The sequence below is a fragment of the Onychomys torridus genome, chromosome 11 (assembly GCF_903995425.1).
Source record: "Onychomys torridus chromosome 11, mOncTor1.1, whole genome shotgun sequence".
Classification (NCBI taxonomy): domain Eukaryota; kingdom Metazoa; phylum Chordata; class Mammalia; order Rodentia; family Cricetidae; genus Onychomys; species Onychomys torridus.
In genome coordinates, this window is record NC_050453.1 from 73,584,368 (window position 1) to 73,609,791 (window position 25,424).

Here is a 25,424-nt window from a genome sequence, read left to right on the forward strand (position 1 = left end):
ATAGCAGGTGTATAATCCACTATATTTGTGGTTTGTTAATAAAAGTGATTTAAAAGAACAACTTTATTTAGGAGAGCTTAATACCCGTAAGCACACATCATCATTTTAAAATACTTTATCGATTACTCCAAGCTGATGTGTAAAACATATATCCTACTTTTACAGACAAGAGTGTCAAGGTGAGAGAAGATGCATAATCTGTCCAGTGTGGAGGAAGCATAAAGTAGAACTTAAGGCCCATTTGGGACTTCCTGATATACTGTGGGTATCCACAGATGCTGGCCACAATGCATACTTCCTTGAATAGTGCATTGAAAGATCATCTGTGGGACATTTAATCATGAAAAGAGCTTATGGCTCAAGACTAAAAGGTAGAACAAGAGCCTAGACCCTTTGGTTTGGACTTATAAGTATCTCAAATATTGAGGCTGGGGATGCAGCTAAGATGGTAGTGCACAAGGCTACTAGATTCCATCCCCAGCACTGTATAAAATGGCCATGGTGGTGCACACCTGTAATCCCAGCACTGAGGAGGTGGAGACAGAGGATCAGAAGTTCAAGGCCATCCTTGTCTATATAATGAGTTCGAAGCCATCCTGACATACTTGAGATCCTTCCTCCAAAACAAAACATCCTCAAATATAAAGGATACTTGAGCTTGGATATTTTAGGTTATTTTACCAGTGAACAATGCCATTGGATTTTCCTGTTAGACAACATAGATGCCCTTGAACTTGCAAGTGGAGTTACATAATACACACCTATCAACAAATCTAAGGTATCAGTAAACCCAAAATACATGGGGAAACCTGGGCTATAAGCATCCATCCCTCCTTAGTAACACAGCATTCACTTTCACAGTATTGGTTATTTGCCCTCCTGCTCATGTGACTGGGAGTTGTGGCTTATCCCCACCATTACAAGAGAGGACCAGACTGTGCATCACTAACTTAGGGAAAGATCCAAGTTCAAAACCATTTCAAGCGTAGTTTCTGACACATGGCTGTTGCTTTTGCACCATCCTAAAGTCAAACAACCTTTTTTCAGGTGAGGCTATAGCTTGGTGGTAGGGTGCCTGCTTGCCCACCATGCATGAGGATGAAGCATTGAATATGAGATCCATGCTACCTGTAGCCCCAAAGCCATTACAAGATGGATCTTCATATAGCAGAAAATGTGTGTGTGTGTGTGTGTGTGTGTGTGTGTGTGTGTGTGTGTGTGAAAGAGAGAGAGAGAGAGAGAATAGAGAGGTAGATTCAATGAGGTCATTGTCTTTAGAGAAGAAGTAAGAATTATTTTTTCACTTTAATTTTTTTTGTTTTATAGATTAAAAAACATTTTAATAGTATCTGACAAAGTAATACATATTTACTGTAGGAAATTTAGGGAATACAGAAAAGAATAAATAAGAAGGAAAATCAGGAAACACAGAAAAGAATAAATAGGAAATAAAATGACTTAGGATCCTGTCATCTTGAGCACATGGCTATTAACATAGCCATTTAATCCAGGGTTTTTTTCTGTGCATGTACAGGACTGCATGAAAAATATAATTGGATTCTCTATAATTTTTTTTTTTTTTTTGAGACAGGGTTTCTCTGTAGCTTTGGAGGCTGTCCTGGAACTTGCTTTGTAGATCAGGCTGGCCTCGTACTCACAGAGATCCACCTGCCTCTGCCTCCCGAGTGCTGGGATTACAGGCGTGAGCCACCACCGCCTGGCTATTCTCTATAATTTTAAAACCTGGTTTTAGTGGAGTTGTTGCTTGTGTTTTTACTATTCTTCAAAAGCTTTAGTTAAAAATAAGCATTTGGCTCCTTTTTGCCAGCTAGGTCTCAATTTAATTTACTTTTCCTCTTTTTCTCCTATAAAAAAGTCATTGTAGTACACAGAAATCTTGCATCTCTGGTCATTCTCTTGGAAGAATTTTTAAGGTTCCAAATGGCTGGGCCAAAGGGCATATGCAATGTTGAAGTTGAATGTTTATTTTTTATCGAATTAGTATATGTATAAAATTTCCGAAGACAAATATACAAGGCTAATAACAGAACCTCATCTCTTTCATTGCACTTGGCCAACCCTGCCTACTCCTGACTTACGTTCTTCATATGTGATGTTGGTTTTACTTACACTGCACTTTAGATATTTTCTGTGATGAAACGTGTATGCTGCGCTCAGGGTACTCTGTACCCCACCATATCCAGTTCCCTTAGCCCCATACACCCCCTTGCAGCCAACAGTGGTCAGTGCTTACTCGGGGAAGGTCACTTAAGTCACCATGTATGATAAGCCCATATTGAATCGCTTCCCTATTTACTTAAAAGCAGCATCTCATGATGTGGCCAAGGCTTTCCCTGCCCTCCATGCTTAGATTACAGGCATAGCCCCACCATGCCTGACTGTGTGTGGTACTGGGGATTGAACCCAGAACCTCCTGCTAGCTAGGTGAACACTCTATTGAGCTGTGTTCCCAGCCCAGGCCTTTTAGCTTCTCTTTTGTCTGAGGTCAGATCTTTTTCTTTTCCTCTCTTTCCGTTATCTGAGATGGTCTTGATTTCTTTGGGGCCTGGTATTTCCCCAATTTCTACTAATCTGTGTGTGCAGTTTCATACTTAAGGGTGTGATTAGTGAGGGTTGACAGCTGTTGGGCATCCTCAAAGGAAAAAGGACACTGAGGACCTAGGTCAGGTTCTCAACCTTCCTCGACATACAGTTCCTCATGTGGTGGTGACCCCAACCATAAAATTATTTTCACATGACTATTTCATAACCTTAGTTTTGCTACTCTTGTGAGTCATAATGTAAATATCTGTGTTTTCCGGTGGTCTTAGGGAACCCCTGTGAAAGGGTCATTCGACACCCCCCCCCCAGGGGATCAAGACCCACAGGTTGAGAACCACTGTATGAAAACACAGCAAAGACAAAAGATCCAGTAGAGGGCAGGCGAGCATGGGGGAGGGAGGGGCTGAGGGACTACTGTTTGAGCTGACAATCTCTTCCGGGTGTCCTTTGCCTCAGCTCCTCGTTCAAGGGCCGCTGTCCTCCTCCCCTCTGGTAGTTTCTGATCTCATTGCTGTGACAGAACACTTAACTATAGGGACTCAAGGGAGAAGGGGTTTAGTTTGGCCCACAGTTGGAGGGCACGGCCCATCATAGTGGGAGCAGGAGTGTGAGGCAGTTCTTCATGCTGCATCCCCAGCCAGGAAGCAGAGAGGTGGATGTCAGTGCTCACCTCGGCGTTCCCTAGTTTTCATTCATTCTGACCGCAGCCCATCGATGGTACTGCCCATATCCAGAGTGGATCTTCCTTCTTCTGTGACCTGATTTAAAAAGTCCCTCATACACAGGCCAGAGCCTTGTCTCTTGAGTGACTGTCCCGTGTCCACTCATCCTTCCAGGGCTGTTTTTAATCCTGGGACTGAGCACAGTAGTCAGGCCATCCCTCTCTTCTCCTTAGCTGGCCTTGATTGATGGGGTAGCACCCCGTGCTGTGCACCTGCCCTGCCCTGCCTTCTCTGTGCTGCATTGTCCATGCTCTTGAGACCTCCCTGGTTTTCCTGTGTGCTGATCTCCTTTTCCTAAATCTGTGGCAACACGATGCCCAGTCAGAAGTCACTGGCTGCTCACTTCCCATCAGTCCTGCATGCTTCCTGAGATGGAGCCCACCTTGGCAGCACCATGCTGTGTGTTCTGTGTCCACACATATGAGGAACTTGGGTCAGATGTGTAGGCCTGTGCTAAAAAGAGTTAACATGGCGTGTTTTGGAGATGCAGAGTTGGTAGATTGCTTGCTGGTCATACACAAAGCTCTAGGTTCTATAAACTAGAAATGGTAGTGCAAATCTGCAAGCCTAGCACTTGGGAGTGGAGGTAGGACTTGGCTGTGTTCTGAGTTGGAGGCCACCTAGGCTACATAAGATCCTGCCTTGGAAAGAAGGAAAAGGGAGAAGAGAGGAGGGGAGGGGAGGGGAGGGAGGGGAGAGGAAATGGAAAGGTGGGGAGGAAGAAAAGCGTGTAAGAATAAATCAATACAGCCAGGCTTGCCAGCCCTTAACACGGCCTGCTTGCAAAGTGGGCCAGCATCTGAGAATTGGGGCTTTAGAAGGGCTCTTGTCATCTGATAAGATTGGCTGTGACTAAACCATTTGCACAGACTGTGGTTTCTGTTCAACACTTGCTTTCCTGCTTAGAGTTTGGATTGGTGGCACATGAATGGTGCTTACTCAGTTATGTCCATAAAACACCTTAGGCAGGGTTTCTCACAAACTTCCCTGGTGGACTCCCTTTGACCTGTGCCACTGTGCTTTGAATATGTTTTTTTGCTGCCTCTCAATCCCTAAAGAGAGGGCATTAAGAGGGTCAACACTTTGTGGTGATGTTTATAGGTGGGGTGTTTGGAAGATGGTTAAGATTATGTGAGGTCATTAAAGTGACCTTCCCCACTCCCTGTAATTATGTCCTGGTGGCTATATGGTGAGAAGCCAGAGACATGTTTTCCTTCTCTCTCTCTCTCTCTCTCTCTCTCTCTCTCTCTCTCTCTCTCTCTCTCTCTCGTATGTGTGGGTGCTTGCATGTATGTTTGGAGGCTAGAAGTAGATATTGTCTTCTTCGATGGTTCTTCACTTTGTTTTTGAAGCAGGGTTTCTCACTGAACCTGACACTCACTGATTCAATTGGACCAGACAGCCAGTGGCTCCCAGGGGTCCACCTGTTTCTGTCTCCCTAGCAGTGGGTTTAGAGACGTGTCCCAGCATGCCTGGCTGACTGTGTGCTGGCTGTCTGAACTCGGGTCCTCATGTTTGTGGACACAGAACTCTACCGCCTGAGCCATCTCTCCAATCTTGTGTGCTCATGACTGAAGACAGTGAGGTGGGGCCATTCCCACCAGCTCTGCCTTGGCAATGGGCACTTTGCTGTGTGTTCTCGGCACCGGCTCTTTTTTCTACCATTTCTGGCCAGAGCTGCCTCTATTTTCTTTCTCTGGTGAGACAGATTAGTCAGAACAAAACCCTGGGGTTTTGTGGCAAGCTGAAGGAGGTGGCAAACAAAGAGGAGTTGCACTTACCTTCCGTACACTGGGGCTGGTGCCTGCCCATCCCCCTCCACCCTGCACACACTTCCTTCCTGGGTCTTCTCCACATGTAGACTCTAGACACTGCTTCCTGGCTGTAGTTATTTCATACAGTCTGGCTCATGACAACCTTTGGGTATGTAAATTGCTCATCTGAAATCTCTGCCTCATCTCTCAGTTCTCCATTGACACATGGCCTTCGTGCCTGGGTTTGCAGGAAATGGTCTATCTCCCTCAATAAATAAACACCAGCAGGATGGTATAGGGGAGCTATGTGATGTGCTAGCTGCTGCTCCTGCTTCTTCCCCATTTGGTGTGTACTGTCAGAGAAACAAATACTAGAAGACCTAGCAGCAGAATGAGACCAGTTTCCTCAGCATTACAGTTGGGACACAAAGGCAGGGCCTGGAAGACTCCTTAGCTGAGCCGCAGACATTTGAGGACTAGATTCAGTGTGTGAACTCTCAAGTACTGAGCCCCTGCTGGGGATACTTCCAGATATACAGAAGGGAACAGGTAAGGGCCTGACCTGAGCATGTTCGTAGCTTAGGATCGTAGCTAATTCACTTCATATACGGTGTCAAGCAGTAAGTAGTACTTTTGATTTTGAAGTCAAGCAAGTTTGGACTAGTGAGATGGTTCAGTGGGTAAGGCTGTGCAGATCCATGGTCTCTTCCTGTCTGTCTCTCCTTGCTTACTGGTTTACTCTGTAGAGAACTGGAGTTGAGAAACCACAGTATAACCCTAGCATCACTACCTTTTGTTCAGCTCAAAATTCTGTGTGTGTGTGTGTGTGTGTGCATGTATGTGTTGATAGTGTATGTGTATATGTGTCTGGCACACATGCACACATGCACATACCTGTGGACACCAGAGATTGATATCTGGTGTCTTTCCTTTTTCTTCTCCACCTTATTTTTTTGCATAATTTTTTTTATTGATTCCTTGGGAATTTCATGCACCCCAATCCCACTCACTTTTCAGTCCTTCCACGTCTGCCCTCCACCCTTATAGCCCGCCCCTGACAAAAGAAAGCAGGCAAACAAACAGAAAAACATTTAGGGCCTTTGTATTTCCCACCTCTATCACATATTTGTTTGCCGTACTGGCCTTGGGAGCTGCGGTGTGTCACGCAGTATAGACCCTTTGGCCCAAACAGCTTTACTTGCAAACAGGTCTGGTTCAAGGCCTCTGGTATACCATCAATTCCAGACCTTCAGTGAAACTTCTCTCAGTATCCTGCTGTTGCCCTGAGTCATGGAGATCCTGCAGCTTTGGTTCCACAGGACTGGTCCTTCATGTACTCCAGCAGATCATAGATGGGGTAGATGTTGGGGTGGACCAACTCAAAACCCTGCAGGTAGGTCTGGGTGTTAGCCAAGATGGTCAGTAGTTGGGGTCTCCAGCAGCACCTCCCTACCCCAGGGAAGGGTCAGGGCCAGCTTTCCTGCACACATGGCTAACGGATGGGACCAGCTCTCCCATTGTGGTGGCCGGCGAATTGGAAGCCAGTTCTCCAAGGGCCATTGAAAGTCCGGGCCCAGCCCTAACTTAGTTTTTGAGACAGAGTCTGTCACTGAACTTGGAGCTGCTGATTCAGCTAGACTGTCTGGCCAGTGAGCCCTGGGGAATCCCCCTGTCTCTGCCTCCCTAACACTGGTATTGCAGGCGTGTGCTGCCCCACTCGGCTTCTTACATGGGTGCTAGGGGTCCAAACCTGGTCCTCCGCTTGCACAGCAAGCGTTTCACCCACTTGGCTGCCTCCCAAGCGTGCAGAACTGTTTCTCTCTCGTTTAGTCATGGTGAGTGCCCTCCTTTACCAGAGGAGACCTGCAGGCTCAGGGGGAGGCCGTTTGCTTCAGGTAACCCAACCCTCAAATGTAACAATGCTTTCTTCAGTTCAACAGGCTGAGCTGGGCAGCAAGAGGTCTAAATTTTATTGTCAATTCTCCTACTGAGTAGGGTTGTTGACTTGGACATAAAAGCCGGTTCTGGTTTGTGTGGAGGGGTGGGGGTGTGTGAGTGTGTATGCATGCACATGTGAGTGCATATATGTGAAGGCCAGCGGTCAACATCAAGTTTCTTTCTCAGTTGCTTTGCAACTCATTTTTTTGGTGACAGGACCTGACCCTGGAGTGTCTAATTTGGCTAGATTTACTGCTCAGTGAGCCCCAGGGAACCTCCCCCTAGCACTGGGATTACAAGCATGCTCTATTATACCCTACTTTTTTTTTTTAAATGAATTCTGGGAGATCAGGCTCAACTCAGGTAAGCATTTTACCAACTGAGTCTTCTTCCTAGCCTCTGTGTGTGTGTGTGTGTGTGTGTGTGTGTGTGTGTGTGTGTGTGTGTGTGTGTTTGGGGGTGGTTATCTTGGTTTGTTTTTGGGTTTTTTTTTTTTTTTTTGGGTAGCAGTGTGTGTCTCTCTGAGGCTTTCCAGTTTTATCAGGGTTATCCCTCTCACCTGTGCCCACAGTTCAGGGCCTTAGACATCTCTGTCTTCTTTTGCTCCCCATGAATAAGATCTAAGAAGTCCACCCATACTGGCTTGGGACACAGCAGATAGCTGGAGTGCCATCTCCAGGCGGACTGTGTTTCCTACGAAGCTCTGAGCCAGAGGTTAAGCTGTAGACCTCCACGAAGTCACTGTCAAAGCCAGTTACTTTCTGCTCTTGCAACCTTTGACACTTCCTGTACTCAGTCAGACTCCAGAGCTGATAGGAATAGGCAGGTGCCTACGTAGCTGTTCTTCGTGTTGATGTCCAAACAGCTTTCAGAGAAGGAGGTACAGCCCCCCCCCCAGATGTGTGCCTAGCTTGGGGCATCATCTATTGTTGCCAACGTAAAACAGCAACCAGGCAGGCATGCCTCCAAGTGAGTGCAGGTCCTTAGTAAACAGACCTTCACCTGTCACCGGAACCTTTTCTGTGTAGCGCCTGGCCCACAGCAGCTTATAAGATAATCACTCAGAGGCTTTATTAATTACAAACTGTTTGGCTTACGGCTCAGGCTTATCATTAACTAGCTTTTACAACTTAATCTAACCCATTTCTATTAATCTATGTTTTGTCACATGGCTTTGTGGCGTTACCAATGTTGCATTACATCTTGTCCCCCAACCCCACAGCACTCAGCGTCTGCCCTCCGCCTTCCTTCTGCCTCTGTCTTCTCTATCTTTGCTTTTATTTCCCACCTGGCTATAACCTGTCTTGGCCATAGGCCAGAGCAGCTTCTTTATTAACCATTGGTAGCAACACATATTCACAGCTTACACAGAGACCATCCCACAGCATTCACCCATGAAAAGGAACCTGCCCTCCTTTCATTGTGAGCCATCAAGGTACCACTGTGTATTCTTGCTTCTCTCACTTGTTTTCATAACACATGTATAATCATTCACTGAGTGGGAAACTGAAATGCCCTGAGGATTCGTTAAGTTGCAAATGGACGTGTTATCAGTGGGCACTTGGTTTCCGGCGCTGGGCTGGTCACTTGTGCTGTGATTCTGGTGTAAGGAAGAAAAACAACGTGAGCCTGCAAGCATTGGTGGTCAGTATCTCCCTTTCGTGGGGTGCCCGTCTGCTCTGCTTTCTGGGTTGGCTGACAGCTAATGCACTCCCTGTCCTTTGCAGACCTTTCTCCAGGACGAAAGTTAACAGTATTCATTTTCAGGGTGTGTGTGTGTGTGTGTGTGTGTGTGTGTGTGTGTGTGTGTGTGTATGTATGCAGGTATGCATGTATATTTATAGACTAGAGGACAATCTCAAGCATCATTTTTAGGAATGCCATCTACCTCCTTTGAGACAGGGTCTTTTATTAGCTAGGAGCTCACCTATTAGGCTCATCCGGCAGGCAGGTAAGCTTTGGGCCTCCCTCTGGATCTGCCTCCCCAGAACTAGGATTGCAAGCACATGTCCTTACACTTGGGATTTTCATATTGGCTCTAGGGATTAAACTCAGACCCTCATGCTTTCGGGGCAACAATTTTTTTTTGGTCCTGGTACTCACGCTGTAGACCAGGCTGGCCTCGAACTCACAGAGATCTGCCTGCCTCTGCCTCCCAAGTGCTGGGATTAAAGGCGTGCACCGCCGCTGCCTGGCCATGGCAAGCACTTTATCAGCTGAACCATCTCCCTGGTTTCATTTAATTCTTTCTCGCATTTTACAAGCCTTAGTTTAAAATCTTAACTTCGGGGTTTTATTTTCCTAAGAAACTGCTAAATATAGAGATTCAGTGTATGATGTGCATGTTTCTGAGACAAAATTACACACACACACACACACACACACACATAGAGAGAGAGAGAGACAGAGGGGGGAGAGAGGGAGAGAGACAGACAGACAGACAGAGAGAGAAAGACAGAGAGAGAGGGAGAGAGAGAAACAGAGAGACAGAGACAGAGACAGACAGACAGACAGACAGACAGACAGACAGAGAGACAGACAGAGAGACAGGGGGGGAACTGAATTAGTTTCTTTTCTCCGTGCTATACTTTACAAGCAGCAACTTAAGGATGGGAGGGCTTGTTTTGCTCAGTGTGAGGATACAGTCCATCAAGCAGGAGAGACATGATATCAGAAGAAGGAAGCAGCTGGTCACATGGCATCCACAGTCAGGAAGCAGAGAGAGAAAAATGCCTGATGTTCAGCTCACTTTCTCCCTTTTATTCTGTTCAACATTCCCATCCACAGGATGGTGCTGCCCACCCTCAGGGTGGGTCTTCCCTGTCAGTTAACCTCTCTGGAAACACCCTCACAGATACAACCAGAGATGTGTCCCAATGGCGATTTGAAATCCAACCAGACTAACAAATGAGGACTAACCACCACCATGACCTCAGGTAACCCTGATCTGAGCAGTATGCCACTGCTGGTCAAGGCCTCGTGTGGGAATTGAGGCTGAGGGCTGTAGTTTTATAGGAGGCAGGTTCAAGGAATATAATTTAGGATGCCCCAGATGTTCACTGACGTTTGGAGGCTGTTTATTAGTTCACGGATATTGGAAACGAACAGGGAAATAGCCAGAAATATCTAGCAGCTGTGGTTCAAGTTTCCATCAGTTAGCTATCACTGGATTATGCTGGAAGTATCTGTTGTCGTTGGCAGTGGAGTTGGGAATGTGATGGCCTAACCAGCTACATGCCTTTCTCAACTCAGGCAGGGGAAGCGGAGTCTTGATGCAGTAATTTCTTCGTGGTAGAGATAGGAAAGAAGTTATCATTGGGAACTGTCTTGATGGTGTTGACAACGCTCCCCTGTCATGGCTCTCCTCTTTCCTTTTGCCTGTCTCCATTGTGATGTTAATAGGTAGTTTTACTACCTCTCTCCTGAAGAGTCATTCCATCTTGATTTATTATCTAGACTTTCCCAGAGGATTGCAAGAGCAGCAGTACTGGCTGGCTCCTGGCTTGTCGCCGCTGTTCCTGGCGTGAGCTAACTAGAAAAAGAACTGTTGAGAGTTTCCGATGAAACCGTCGACGGTTCTGTTGGGGCAGCCCCAGATACCCAACAAGAGTTGTTTCAGGAAGCTTGGGTTATGCCAAGCTCCAGTCTCTGTTTTGGTTCAGCTGCTTCATCTTGGCCCAACAAATGCTCCCCTGTCTTGGTGTTACTTTTGCTCCAGGGTGGGATGGATGGCTTACATAGTTTCACAACATAGTTTCCAAGCTCAGAAGTCTTTGATGAGTTGTAGTGGGAACCAAAAACAACTACAGCTTTTCTGTGGGAGGTGGGCAGGAGAGGTGAGAGTCTTCAGATAACAGAGAATTTTATCTGCTAACTGTTTGACAGCCCCACACATAACATGTTAGTTCTGACCTGAATTTCGACTCGTGTAAGAGGAATATTAGGATGCCGGCCACCCAGCCCAAGATGTGGGTAGATGGGAGAGGGTGGGGCCAGACCAAAATCATTTCACGGAGCCTGGGAGCCGTTTCAGCTGCTGTTTTCCATGTGGCTACGTTTCAGAGAACAGAGGACGGCCTCCTGATGCTTAAAAGGAGGCACAGAATTTAGGAAGTCACCCAGAGTAGATCTATGTAACAAGCTGAGACACAGAACAACCAGGAAACAAATTCTGGAATTTGTGGGCACTAAATAAACACTAAATATCAATTACTTGGTATGGTATTGTGGGAGCGGCTGCCTGGCTCACTGGGTTAGTCCATGTGTGTTTCCTATTCTTAATGTCTTTGGCTCATGTTTTTATTGGTGGAAGGCTAAATACTCATCTTTTTCCCCCTCCTTGTAGACTATGACTAAAACTTAAGGCTTTGTCTCTCCCTGCCTCTTTCTCCTCTTCTCCCCTGGGCTCCCCCATTTTACTCTATGAAGCACATTTTAAATCATTTTCTCTGTTTGTAAAGCATACATGAGACAGTGGCAGTTGAGATATATGACAGACCTTATTCTGTAGATGTTAGTCTGTCTATTTAATTTTACCCTCTCTGTCTCCTGTTATTTTTCTTTGTTTTCCTTTCCTTTCTATTTTAGACTTGATATTTATTTGATTAGACTGAGAAAAAAAAATGGGATTTCCATAGTAATATCTGCAGAACCCAGATAAGGACAGTTAAGTGGTAATTATGATGGGAAGCTTCCCAGTAAGTCTAGTTCTTTCTGTAGTCTTGGTGTTTGGGGGCAGGACTTTCAGTGTGATGGAAGGAATAGCCTGGAAAACCCTCAGCAAAAAATAAAAATTAAGGGGCCAGCAAGATGACCCAGCAGGTAAAGGCATTTGCTGCCAGGCCTGGTTACCTGAACTTAACCCCTGGAACCCACATGATGAAAGGAAAGAACCAATTCTCCCAACTTGTAATTTGACCTCCCCACATACTCCATGAGATGCACACACACACACACACACACACACACACACACACACACAAACACACACATAAATAGTATATATATATTTTTTAGAAAACAAATAAAATAAAAATTTTAAGATATCGGAAGAAGAAAAAAATAATTAAACTGGACAGAATTCTCAAATGCAACGTTTTTAGAGCTTTGGCACTTGACTAAAGACATCTGCCAAAGTGAGAAGTAATGGCTCAAGATAAACTCATAAATTCGTATATAAGCCTTTTGGCCTGGAGTTGCTACCATTCCCCAAACCTGGCCTTGGGAGCTGGGCAAAGCATGCTGGGAACACCGGCAGTTTCATTGATAACCGGATACACCTAATTTGGAGCAGAACAAAAAACTCCCGCCTCCAGCATCGCAGTTGGCGACAGTGGGGAACCTGGCCACCACCTAGCCTGAGGCTGCTCTCTAGTGTAGGACAAGCCGTAGTAGAAGTAGAGGGTGGCCCAGGATGAGTCTGGAGAGCCGGAAGGTGAGACAGTAAGAGGGGGTTGAAATAAGCTGCCCATAAATCAGCATGTACAGATCTGAGAGGGTCTGAGCTGACCACTCAGGCTTGGCCTTGCACCTGTATGCAAACAGAGAAGCAAAATGAGAAACCAACAGAAAATAAAAAGTGAAATAGAACCAAATACTGCTGCATATGGAAGAACCTGCCCTCTTATGTGAGGTCTGGGTGATATTTACATACATATTAGTGTTTGCCCCTCATCTTTTTTGGTTCTTAAAATTTTCTTCAGGTTTTGTATTTACAGACTCCATCCCTCTCCAAAAAATCCCATTTCAGGTGGGCGGTGGTGGCGCATGCCTTTAATCCCAGCACTCAGGAGGCAGAGCCAGGCGGATCTCTGTGAGTTGCAAGATAGCCTGAGCTACATAGAGAGACCCTGTTTCCAAAAGCAAAAACATTTTGTGTGTGTGTGTGTGTGTGTGTGTGTATTTTGGTGTTTCGAGACAGGGTCTCTCTGTGTAGCCCTGGCTGTCCTAGAACTCACTCTGTATGGCCTCCAGCTCCGAGATCTGCCTGCTTCTGCCTCCCAGGTGCTGAGAATAAAGGTGTGCATCACCACCACCACCATGTCCATCTCACTTTCTCCATTTCATTTAGTCCAGGACCCCAGCCCATGGGATGATGCTTCTTCCCTCTCAGGCCTGTGTAGAGATTTCTTCCCTCGGTGATTCTAGAGCCTGTCAAGTCAACAGTACTAACCATTACTCTTCCTTAAAACACACAAATTGCCCCCTTTCCACACCTTGCTCCTCGCCTTTCCCTTGGCCCTGCCTTGCCCACACATCTCTCCACTCATGTTGTGAAGTTAGGTCACACCACGTGGAGGCCACTGGTGACTCTCGTTTGTCCGCACATCATTTGCCAAGGTTTAGGCTCAGCTCACTTCTGTATTCTAATGAGCAGATCTGAAGTGAGATAGGAATGAATTCCCCGTACTTTTTGATTATTGGGTTTAACTTTTGCAAAAAGAAGCTGCGCTCTGTCCACTTGGTTTCCTAGCTGGTTGTGTCGCTTACTTTCCTCACTGATGTGGGGCATTCTCTGTCAGAAACAACATGAAGGAGGAAGGGCTTGTTTGGACACAGAGTTGGAAGGTCCAGTCCTTCGTGGTGGGGAAGGCATCTGGTCACGTGGCATCCACAGTCAGGACCAGAGAGATGGATGCGGTGCTCAGCTCTCTTTATCCACTTCATTTCGTCCAGGACCTCAGCCCATGGAATGATGCCACCCACAGTTGAGATAGGTCTTCCAGTCTCAGCCAACTCTGCCTAGAAACTCCCTCACAGACATACCCAAGGTGATCCTAGGTGAGTCCAGATCCTGTCAGGTTGATATCTGTATGAACCATCACTCTGGAAATTTTTTAATTCCTGATGACTTCTCACAATTCCCTCATTTAGACCATCTTATCCATTCAGGGCTATTTTTGGAGATCCATGTGTGAGGCAGAAAGCCAGGTCCTGCAAGTCAGCTGAGAAATGGGATTGCGCGTGTTCAAGTGGCTGGCAGAGTCTACAGACGGGAGTGTGTGTGTGGGGGGGAGGGGATCACAGCCTTTCTTCCTCTAAGTGTTTGAGGGTGAGTTATTCCTGGTGCTGGTGATTCCGCTCCCCTTGCTGTTTCCTTTGGGAGCAAAGATTGTTATTGAAACCCCTCTGTGCCTGGGCCCAGCACTGCAAACACACAGTGAACCAGTCCACTCCCACCCGATACACCTCAGTGCTGCCACTGACAGAGAAACACTTTATAAGTGGGCTCCCCTGGACACCAAGGTCCTTGCTTCCAGTGGAAGTCAGAGCTTTAACTCTGGATTCCACAAGCCCATGGTAGCACATTGAAAGCTGGCTAAGAAGGGGTTAATAAATGGCGCTTAGAAAAGAAAGTCTCATTCTCTCATCTGAATTTTTCAGTCAAACAGAAACATCCGTTTCTAAAGCCACTTAGTTAAATCTTGTGTGTGAGTGGAAAGATGTATAATGCAAGGTGCAGATATTAAGAGCACAGTCTGATGAGCTTTGATAAGTGTATCCATGCATTTCAGCAAGACTGCAGGCAAGGTGAAAAACACATCCATTACCCCAGTGGACTCTCATGCTTCCTTCTGTTTGGTCTCTCTCCCCCGGAAGCAGTGGTCACTCTGATGTCTAACACTGCACATTAACCATGCCTGCTCTTGGCTTAGTACAAACGAGATTGTAGAGCATGAATATGTGAGGGGAGGGCTTCACGAAGCCCAGCACAAGGTGTTTCAGATCGATCCACCATAGTGCATACAGTAATTGTTCGTTCTTTGGGGTTTTAATCAGAAAGTAATGTTCAGTTGTCTGAGCATAACACAATTATTTATCAATTCTCCCAGGGTTGAGCATGTGAGTTGTCTACAGTTTGGGGGTCTTATGAGTTATCCTGACATAATTTATACTCAGGAGCCTGTCACATTTTCCAAATACTTCAGTAGTTCTTCTGCCTCTTGTTCTTCTTGTGCAGCTTTGGTGTTTGTGGGGGTGCCCTTCCATCCTTCCACTGCTAATTTATTTTTCCTCCTTTTCTCAATTCTCACTATCAGCAATTATAGATGCTAGTCACCTTCTCTAAACACGAACTTTGGCTGTTAAGCTTCCCTCTGTCTGTATTAGTCGGGGTTAACTCAGGAAGCAGAACTGCTCGGGGAGTGTGTACATAATTTGTTAGAGGGGTCTGGCTTCACACAGGTATCTGCAAGGGCTGTTGTCTTTGCATCTGATGACAGGCTTGACACCCACAGGGCTGGCACCCAGGAAGGAAAGACAGATTGGAGCTGGAGGAGAGGATGAGTGTGCTGGCAGCTGAAGAGATGGTTCAGTCAGTAAAATGCTTGTTATGCAAGCTGGAGGACCCGGCTTGAACCCCCAGAGCTCATGTGAAGAAGCTGAGTGGAGACAGGGATCACTGGCCTGCTGCAGGTCCTAGGCTCAGTGAGAGATCCTTTCTCAAAGGATAAAATGCACCCCATCCCCCCAAAGACTAGGGAACATTATAGAAGAAGACAAAGAAAGGATTTAAGAGCTGGAGGATGAGGGAGAGGGCTGCCATGAAATGTGACACCACCCAGATATGGCGTGGCAGTGGAAACCACGAACTCATGGCAGCTGTGGACACTGCACTAGCCTGGGTCCTCCAACTCTCCATCATGGGTAGAGGAGGTGCCCAGGAAGCCGCCCTTCCTGTGGAGACGGTGACGGTTCCAGAAGTTATGCCATTTCTTTAATGGTGTAGCCATTGGGGACTAGTTGAGGAAAGGAGTTCACGGGGGAGGAGAGGAAAGGGGCCCAAAGAGAGTAAGAGGTGAATGCCATCACAATGCATGCCTATGAAACTGTCAAAAGTAAAGGGAAAAGTTAACAGAGAGCAGTTGGTGAAGACACCTGGTATCAGCCTGGGCCTCCTCACACAGGCACACACTGTTTGGGGTTTGTTTTGGCTTTTTGTTGGTTTTGAGGTGTGAATGGTCTACAGAAGTGCAGGGGGTTGGGGAGGGGGGTGTGCACCTCAACTTGAGTCATTACTGGCTCTGTCACTCAGATACTAAGAATAAAATTCAGCAGTCGGATCCATGGCCTCTAAGGGACTGACCTTGTTCTCGGCCATTGTAGTGCAGATCAGCTGTAGAAATATGGCTGAGTGGTCCAGCTGGAAACAGAGCTTCCAGTGTGCAAGTAGGCAGTTTGCAGATTTGGACTGCAGTGAGGGTGATTTACCAGTTCCCCCCCCCCCCATTGTGGCTATCACAGTATGCTTTCTTCATACTGGGGTGATAGTTTCCATTGTCAACTTGAAGCACCAGAAAAGAGCCTCTCAATGACGGGTTAATCTAGATCAGGTTAGCCCATGGGCATGTCTGGGGGCGGGGCATATCTTGATAGTTAATAGGTGGCACCCTTCCCTAAGTGTTTGTGGGGTGTGTACTGCGCTATGTAAGACAAGGTCTAAGGAAGCAGTGAGCAGGCAGTGGGGGGGGGGGGGGATATTGATTTCTCTCTGTTCTTGACCACGCATGTGACATCAGCAGATGCTTGAGCTCTTGCCTCGGCTTCCCCGAAATGGTGAACTGTGTGTAACCTGGAATGGGAAGCCAAATAAGCCCCACTGTGTTGCAGTTGGTCAGGGCATGTTATCCCAGTGACAGAAATGAAACTAGAATTAATACAGTTCCTGCCCCAATCCATGTTTTTGCTTTGGATTGGCTTCAGTTACCTGGGTTAACTGTGATCTAGAAATGTTAATGGAAAATTCCAGTAATAATCAGCAGCTTTTAAGTTGTGTGAGTAAATGAAAAAATTGCAGAAATAATGAGTGATTTTTGAGTACCGTGTGGTGGGATGAGCTCCAATCCTATTCTTCCTAGAAGGGAGCCACCATGTTTCACGGCCATGTATGCTACCTAGCAGCTAGTCAATTAGCAATCATCTCAGCTCCATGTTGTGGTCAAGTAGCCTTTATTCTACTTAATAATATTCTACTCTGCAATTCCGCTATGGCTAAGAGACTCTATGAAGGACTTCCTTTAGTAAAAAAGCTGTAAGCTCTTGACTTAAACAAAGAACGAACATGTGTGCTAAGGTTTTTAAGACCTACATTAAGAACAGATCCTCAGAGGGCAGGAGAGATGACTCAGAGCTTAAGAGCCCTTCAGACTTTTCCAGAGGACCCAGTTTGTCCCCAGTACCTCTGTCAGGCTGCTCACAGACACCTGTGACTCTAGCTCAGAAGGACCTGGTAGCTTTTCTGGCCTCCATGGGCACTGCACTCACAGGCTCAAACACTCTCACAGATACACACATAATTCGAAATAAAAGTATCATCTTTTTGATGGTGTTTTTTGAGACAGGGTCTCACTATGTAGCCTTGGCTGGCCTGGAACTTGCTCTCTGGGAGCCTGACTGGCCTCAAACGTAGAGATATCCTCTTTGCTTGGCCTCCCCTGTGCTGGGATTAAAGGCATGTATCACCACACCTGGCTAAATCTTTTTTAAAAAGAATAAATCCTCTATAATTTATTCTATACATTCTAATAAATTTAGCTAGGGTATATTGTCGTAATTGAACTTTATCGTTAGTTATTGTTAATCTTACTGTACCTAAGTTATAAATGATGCATTATTATATGCATGCAGAGAAGGCACAGAATATATAGATGCTGGTTTCATGAAAACACTGGGGTCCTTGGGAGGTATCCCATAAGATAAAAGCTATTACAAGCTCATGTTTATGGGGTCCTTGGGAGGTATCCCATAAGATAAAAGCTATTACAAGCTCATGTTTAATTCATGTTGATCAGACATCCTTTCTAGTATTGTTCTTATATATGTCTAGAAATCTCTTAAACCTCACTGTACCCTCATATGATTTTCCTATTAAGTAGAACCCTGATAGAAGAAGCTGGGCATGGTATCGGGTGGGACTTGCCTTTAATCCTAGCATTTGAGAGGCAGAAACAGGCAGGTGTTTGTGAGTTCAAACCAGCCTGGTCTATATAGTGAGACCCAGGACATCCAGAGTTACAAGAGAGACATTGTCTCAAATAAAAGAAGCAAAACACACACACACACACACACACACACACACACACACACACACACACACGAAAACCAAAACAAACAACTTAATTCTCTACTTGCACATATATTGTGTGTGGGCACACAGGCCTGTGTGTGTCTGTGGAAGGCAGAAGTCAATGTCAGGTGTTTTCCTCTACCATTTCTTATCTATCTATCTATCTATCTATCTATCTATCTATCTATCTATCTATCTATCTGAGTGACAGGGTCTCTCCTTGCCCTGGATCTCTCCTCTTTGACTAGACTGACAGGCTAGCAAACCCAGGGATCCCCCTGTCTCTGCCTCACCCATGCTGGGGTCACAAGCATATAGTGCTATACTCAGCTTTTTGTGTGTACAAAACAAAGCAACAACAACAACAAAACCCCCACAGGTCCTTGCCCTTGACTGCCAGCAGTCTGCCCAATGCATTCCTCTAGTGCTATGCATTCCTCCAGCCTTATGCTAGCATTTCTGACTTTTTCTCCATTTCCTTGTAGACGCGCAGTATCGTCTAATTGCATTTCCTTTTCAACCCCAAGGATTTCTTTTTATTTCTTGCTGTACAGGTCCACAAGTGGTGCAATTTCTCATTTATTTTTCTGAGAATGCCATTGTTTATTTATTTATCTTTGACTGGCATTTTTCAAGGACATAGGTAGAACATTCGGAGCTAACAGTAAGTTTCTTCTCAATACTGACACAAATCTGCTTTGTTTTGTTTGGTTCCAGTTTCTCTGATGAGAAGTCAGGCGATGTAGCTGTCTTTATTGACTTTTACGTAATGCCTCTTGTTTTTCTTTGGTTGCCTTTAACGTTTTTTTCTTTGTCTTTGGCCTTTAGCAGTTTGATTATAATAGACATAATTGTCTCTGCCTTCTGTGTGAGTCACTGAATTATTAGATCTGAAGTTAACGATTTTTTTAAGAAAAATAAATTTGGAGAGTTGTTGGCTATTATATCTTCAAACGTTTTTCTTGTCCGTTTGTTCTAGTTTCCTTTCTGTGCTATGGTAAAAATACTCTGACAAAATGCAGCCTAGTGGAGAAAGGGTTCCTTTGGCTTACAGTTCTTAGTCTGGTCCATCATCGCAAGGGCTTCTAGGCGGCAGGGACTTGGAGCAGCATTCCGCCCACAGCCAAGAGCAGAGAGGATTGGGGCATGCTTGCTTACTGTTCAGTTCACTTTCTCTATACAGTCCAGGGTCCATCCCTTGAAACTGTTGCTTACATTCAGGCTGGCCAGGTCTTCCAACCACAATTAACCCAAACAAAAAAATTCCTCACCAAAATGCCCACAAGGCCAACCTGATACGGACAATGGGTCATTGAGACTCCAACCTGATATAGACAATGGGTCATTGAGACTCTCTTGTCATGTGCTTCTTTCTTGTATCAAGTTGACAATTAAAGGTAATCATCAGACCATTGTCTCTCTTGGCATCCATTTATCTGTCTTCTCCTACATATCACTGGGGCTCTACTTCTATTATTTCCTTCAACCTATTCTGTCCATTTCCACTGTTTTCTAATTCACTGATCTTTTCTTCAGCTATCTCTACTATTACTTTTAGTCTGTGAATTTCCGTTTTCTAACAGTCTATCACATCTCTTAAATTCTTGTGTGTGTGTCTCTTGCAAGTATGCATTTCTCTGCTGAGAATTCTTTTAGTCACTGATTTTTTTCTTTTGTCTTTAGTTTTATTGTAGCTGATTTCATTTTTTTTTTTTTTTTTTTTAGTTCTCTGGCATTCTTAAGCTGATTATGTTGTTGTTGTTGTTGTTGTTTAACATGTAATTATTTTGTGGAGAAAAGTTCATGTGCCATCACACAAATGTGGGAAGTCAGAGGACAGTTTGCTAGGGTCAGTTTAGTTTTCTCCTTCCACCTCATGGGTCCTACTTAGATCATTAGGGCTGGCATTAAGTGCCTTTACCTGCTGAGCCATGTTGCTGGCCTTTGCTGTTCTTATCTTTATCTTTTTCTCTTCTCATTATGTAGCCCCTGCTGTCCTGGAACTCACCTAAGTAGACCAGGCTGACTTAGAATTCACAGAGATCCACTTGCCTCTGCCTCTGCCTCTGCCTTCTGAATACTAGATGAGATTAAAGGTAGGCCCATCCTTGACTGCTTTTCTTAGTTGATTCACATTTTTCAATGAAGGCTTGTAATGAAGAAATTTATACTTAATATAGCTTAAGGACACTGCCAACCTTCTCCCACAGTTGCTAATTCTATATTATTTTCTTTTCTTCCTCAATTATAAGAAATACAAATACACACGCATAAAGTAAATTTTCCTACTTTTTACTTAGCACAAGCCAAGCCCTGAACATCTTTGACAGTTAGATAAGAAGAGTCAGAAGTGTATGAACTGTTTTTATTCAGGCCTGATCTAGAAGGAAAATGGAACAAATGTTGTTTGTGGGGCTCAAAAAAATAAATGTACGAGTGCACATTTCAGGGACTGTCACAGTTCCACAAGGATAGCTACCTGTGACTTCACTTCCTCTAGGAAAGTGCCTGTGGGAAAGTGGGCTTCTGAAAGGCTCTTGCCCTTTCTAGTTTATTGTGAAAGGAATGTAGTCTGAAAAATCACCTGCGGCGCAACCTGAGGATGCCATCCAGGGTTTGCCAGTATCACCTTGGATCCTTGATATTTTCCACCTACTTCACAGTTTCATAGTCTCATTGGAATTGACAGCTGAGAATGTCTCAAAATATGTCAGTTTATATCTTAGTTTTTAAATATTATGTAGAGAAGCTTTTTTTCCTGGGAATATATAGTGTAACTTTTAAAAAAAATGTTTTTGAAATATAAAGCCAGCGTTCTCCCAGTTTATAATAGTGACTGCCTTGCCCATTTATTGTAACTGGATACCCATGTGGGATATTTCGTGTTCTTTCCGTTGTTGCTTAAAATACTGAAGAACATTTTGTTGCAGGAAAAAGTGGTATAAGGAACTAGGTATATGCTTACAGAAAGTGCCATCTACATAGAGATGAGAGATGCAGATTTATGCGGAAGGACCCTGATTATCCACATCGTATTACAGATTCCGTTTTCTCTCCCAGCACCAGAGCTGTGAGAATTTATACACACAACTTTGTTCTGTGACCCTATATATTCATTTACAAATACCCAAGCTTCTCTGGTTGCACAATTCTAAAGTACTGTAATCTCAGTGCCCCTTACCTTCCACCCACAGGCACTGTGACATGAAACTAACCAGGGGTGGCAAGACAGGCACAAAGAAGATGCCTTCTGTAGGGTGAAAATTCTAATGCAACAAGAGAGTAAATGACTGGGGTTGGGGGTGGGGGTTAGACTTGTGTGCTGTACATCGCAGGGGTGACTGTCATGGTCGCCCTGAGGTTGAATGAGAGATCTTGTGTGATTTGCAGGTCTCAGCACCTGGCCCAGGAAGGGTGACTAAGTCCTGAGGAAGGTTTGCAACAATTCTTGAGTGAGGAAAGCAGCTCCGGAGGGTTTGGCGCATAGGCTGCTGTTGTGGTTTGAATGGGAATTGTCTCTCACAATCTGCATTTCAGTAATTAATCGTGTGATTTGCCAGCTGGTGGCGCTGTTTGGGAAGGTTGCTACACCTTCAGAAATGGAAACTTCTGGCAGAAGTATGTCTTTAGGGTTGTTAGGGGAGGGCCTTGAGGGTTGACACCCCTGGTGCCACTTCCTGTTTTCTGGACACAGTGTGTCCTGCCAGCTTCACTCCTGACATCATTCCTTCCTCATCAGGCTGGGCTCCATTGCTTCTAACTGTTAAGCTGGAATGAACTCACTGTGTAGCCAAGGATAACTCCGAATTTCTGATCCTTTTGCCTTCCTATCATACTGGGCCTACAGGTGTGTAACCATGGCTGCTTTATGTGGTGCCAGGGATGGGACCTAGGGCTTTGTGCATGCTAGGCAATCACTCTACCAGCTGAGCTACCAGTATGAGATGAATTTCGACTCCTGGACAATTTATGTTAGATATAAAATGGTGTTCAAGTGCAAAGATCTTATGTGGCAGTTTTCTTTCAGTGCACAGCGTGTTCTTATCCTTAACGTGTTTTTATCTTTAACATTCCAAGTGAAATGGTCGGATTTAGTTTACTATTCAGTGAACTGATCAATTGCTTCTCCAACCTACACAAGTGTTTACAACTTTCCGGTTGCTGGCAGTGGTGATTGATACATTGGGTTCTGAGCCTGGAGTTCATGACGCTTTGGCTCACAGTGCCTGCTCAGCTCTCCAAGCATAGTTCTTCCCTTGTGTCCTAGGATTTCTTTAATTAGCTTCTCTCTCTGCCTTCGTAGACCTAGTGGGATGGCTGACTGCCTTCACTCTTTAAGGCTGGTCTTATTCTGGTAAAGCAGTCTGATTTTGGAACACACATCAGGCTGTCTTCCATGTCCCTGGCCTGTCCCTCTTCTGTAGCGTCCCTTACCTGACTTCACTGCTTACTAATACCTTAGAAGCATAATTAGACCGATAATCTTGCAAGTAACTAAGAACAGAGTGTGTCACCAAAGGAAGTATAAATAGAGTGTGGTGGTTTAGCTAAATTATTTTTGGAAATTTTGTTTGTGTAAGTATGTGTCCTGTGCATGCCATGTATATATATGTGTTCACATGTAAGTCAGCCTACGCATGTGTGTGGATGCACATGTGTGCATGCCTTAGAAGCAAGAGGTTGGTGCCACATGTCTTAATTGCTTGCTCTCCATTTTGCAGTTTGAGGCAGAGCCTCTCACTTGGAGCCAGTTGAACACACCAATTTGGCTACTCTGGCTGGCCAGCATGCTCTGGGGATCCCCCGTCTCCGCCTTCACAGCACTGGGATTTGAGACAGGCCATCACACCTGCCTGGCATTTACATGGTGCTGGGGATTTGAACTCTGGTCCTTACTCTTGCGTAGCAATTGCTTTACATGCTAGTCGTCTCTCCAGCCCCCTGTCTGGCAATGTGTTTTCATGTAATTTTCTGTTTGTTTCCATGGTATTTCCACACAGGCAATGCTGTAGCATCAGGTTCTTACTTAACAAGTCCAGGAGAGAGGTGAAGGTGCCTTTCCAAGCAGAGTAATACTTTGTCAATTTATTCCTCCACACTCACTGCTCACATTCCCATACAGAACAAGAATGAAGTGATTACAGTGGTGTGCCTGTGAATACCTAGACACAGCTGACTGGAAATAATCTTGACCTAAAAGGAAAATCTGGGCTGAGAGATGGTTCAGTGAGCAAAACACTTACCACACAATCATGAGGACCTGAGTTCACTCCCCAAAGCCCACGTTAAGCTGGGCACAGTAGTGCTTGTCTGTAATGCAAGATTTGGGGTGGAGACAGGAGAATCCCCTGAAGCTCGGGGACCAGCTAGTCTGGCAATATGCCGCAGCAAATAAGAGAGTCTGTCTCAGACAAGATGGAAGATGAGTATTGACACCTGAGGTTGCCCTCTGACCTCCACACACCATGCTTGGCATGTACACATTCACACAGACACACAGAGTCACACTCAAACACATGCACATACCCAAAAGAGAAAAGCTGTAGAGTGTAGATTCATGGCACCTGACACAGAGAAGTGCCTTAATGGATTTGGGGTTTGTGTCGTCACTGAACTGGGCATCTTTTTCATCTCTCCAGCCTCCAGTTTTATGGATCAGGAAAAGTAAAGGGTCAGCAAATATGGTTTTGGGAATTCTCCTGACAAAAAGGCAGTACAGACGATGTTTCTAGCTTTTAAAGCTAAAATCTATTTTTTTAAAAAATGAAATACAAAACATGCTTTTCAAAGTGCCATAAAGGTTGATGGCATGTTATTCCCCCCCACCCCACCCCAAGAAAAAGAATGCAACCAGAGAGAATTGAGCTCTCTCTCATTTGTTGTTCTCCATCGCGTATGGATACGACGCTCCTATATGTATGTGTAGACATATGAGATATGAAAGAGATAGAACTGTCCATGACAAAGGGGGAAGCCGGGGGAATAAGCAGGAAAAAGGGAGGGGATGATGGAGCATGGGGGGGGGGCATGCATGCATGGGTGAGAGCTTAAATAAACTATAAAAATAAAAATATCTCTAAATAAAATCTCTAATTTGGGGGCATTTAGTATTTCGGATGTTCTGTCAGGAATGGTCGGCCTAATGCCAAGTCTGTGTACATGTGAAGTCTGAAACAGAGGGTCCCAAGCATCTCAGACTCAACCCATGCATCCGCTGGGAGGCTGCCAGTAGATCTGTGGAGCCTTCGCTTCCGCAGTCCACTGGGGAGTAGGGAGCTTCCTATGACCCTCAGATCTTCTGCCTGGAATATGTGGAGTACTAATTGGTGCTTTTCGAATTCACACAACCCTCAGCATATCTGGGAGGAGGGAACTGAGAAAAGCCTCCATAAGACTGGCTTGTTGGAAAGCCTATGGGGTATTGTCTTAACCAGTGATAGATATGAGCAGTGCCACCCCTAGGAAGGTGGTCCTGGGTTGTATAAGAAAGAAGGCAGCCGGGCAGTGGTGGCGCATGCCTTTAATCCCAGCACTCGGGAGGCAGAGCCAGGCGGATCTCTGTGAGTTCAAAAAACCAAAAAAGGAAGGAAGGAAGGAAGGAAGGAAGGAAGGAAGGAAGGAAGGAAGGAAGGTAGGTGGAGCAAATCGTGAGGGGTAAGCCAGTAAGCGGCGCTGGCTTGTGGTTCTGTTTGAGCTTCTTCCTCCAGATTCTTGCCCTGCTTGAGTTCCTGCCTTGGCTTCCCTCAATCAATGGGCTGTGAGCCAGATAAACCCCTTTGTCTCCAAGTTGCCTTTGAGCATAGTGCTTTATCCCAGCAGTGGAAAAGTAACTGAAACATCTGTCCAGGACCTAGCTGAAAAATTCCCTTTTCTCATGGTGTGAAGAAGGCCTAGACAAAGACTTGCCAGGCAGAGAATGAGCTGCATGACGTCATTGCTAACGGGAGCTGGTTTTTCCCTGTGGCCGACTCCCCCTGATTCATTACTGTTGGTTCTGTTCTGGTAGCCAAGCTGGTGATGAAGGTGTTGATAAGAGCTGCCTCTCCAGGCCAAATGTGGAGATTCCTGGCTTCTGGCTGATACCAAGCACTGGGATAGTGATGGAGCTCATGTGGGCGCACTCTCCAGGGGCCATCTGATAAGGTGGCTGGTGTGTTTCTATCAGGTCTACAAGGAGAAACACTACCTTGTTGTACACACAAAACAGTTGCTGGAGACCCTTTATCTTCTGAGAGGAGGTATGTGTGAGGTGCCAGGGCAGAGTGTCACCTTCCCTCCTGAAGATGCTTATCCTTGCTCTTGGCAACAGAGCCAGACAGGGAGATTTGGCTTAGTTGCCAATGGGAGCACAGATGGCCATAGCTCCTAAGTTTGGGAGAGTTT

At 45.4% G+C, this 25,424-nt stretch overlaps 1 protein-coding gene across 5 annotated transcripts in view; it reads left to right on the top strand.

Moving 5' to 3' along the window:
- Mgat5 (alpha-1,6-mannosylglycoprotein 6-beta-N-acetylglucosaminyltransferase) overlaps positions 1–25,424 on the top strand; it is a 274,469-nt gene that overhangs the window by 128,208 nt on the left and 120,837 nt on the right. The window lies entirely within an intron of this gene.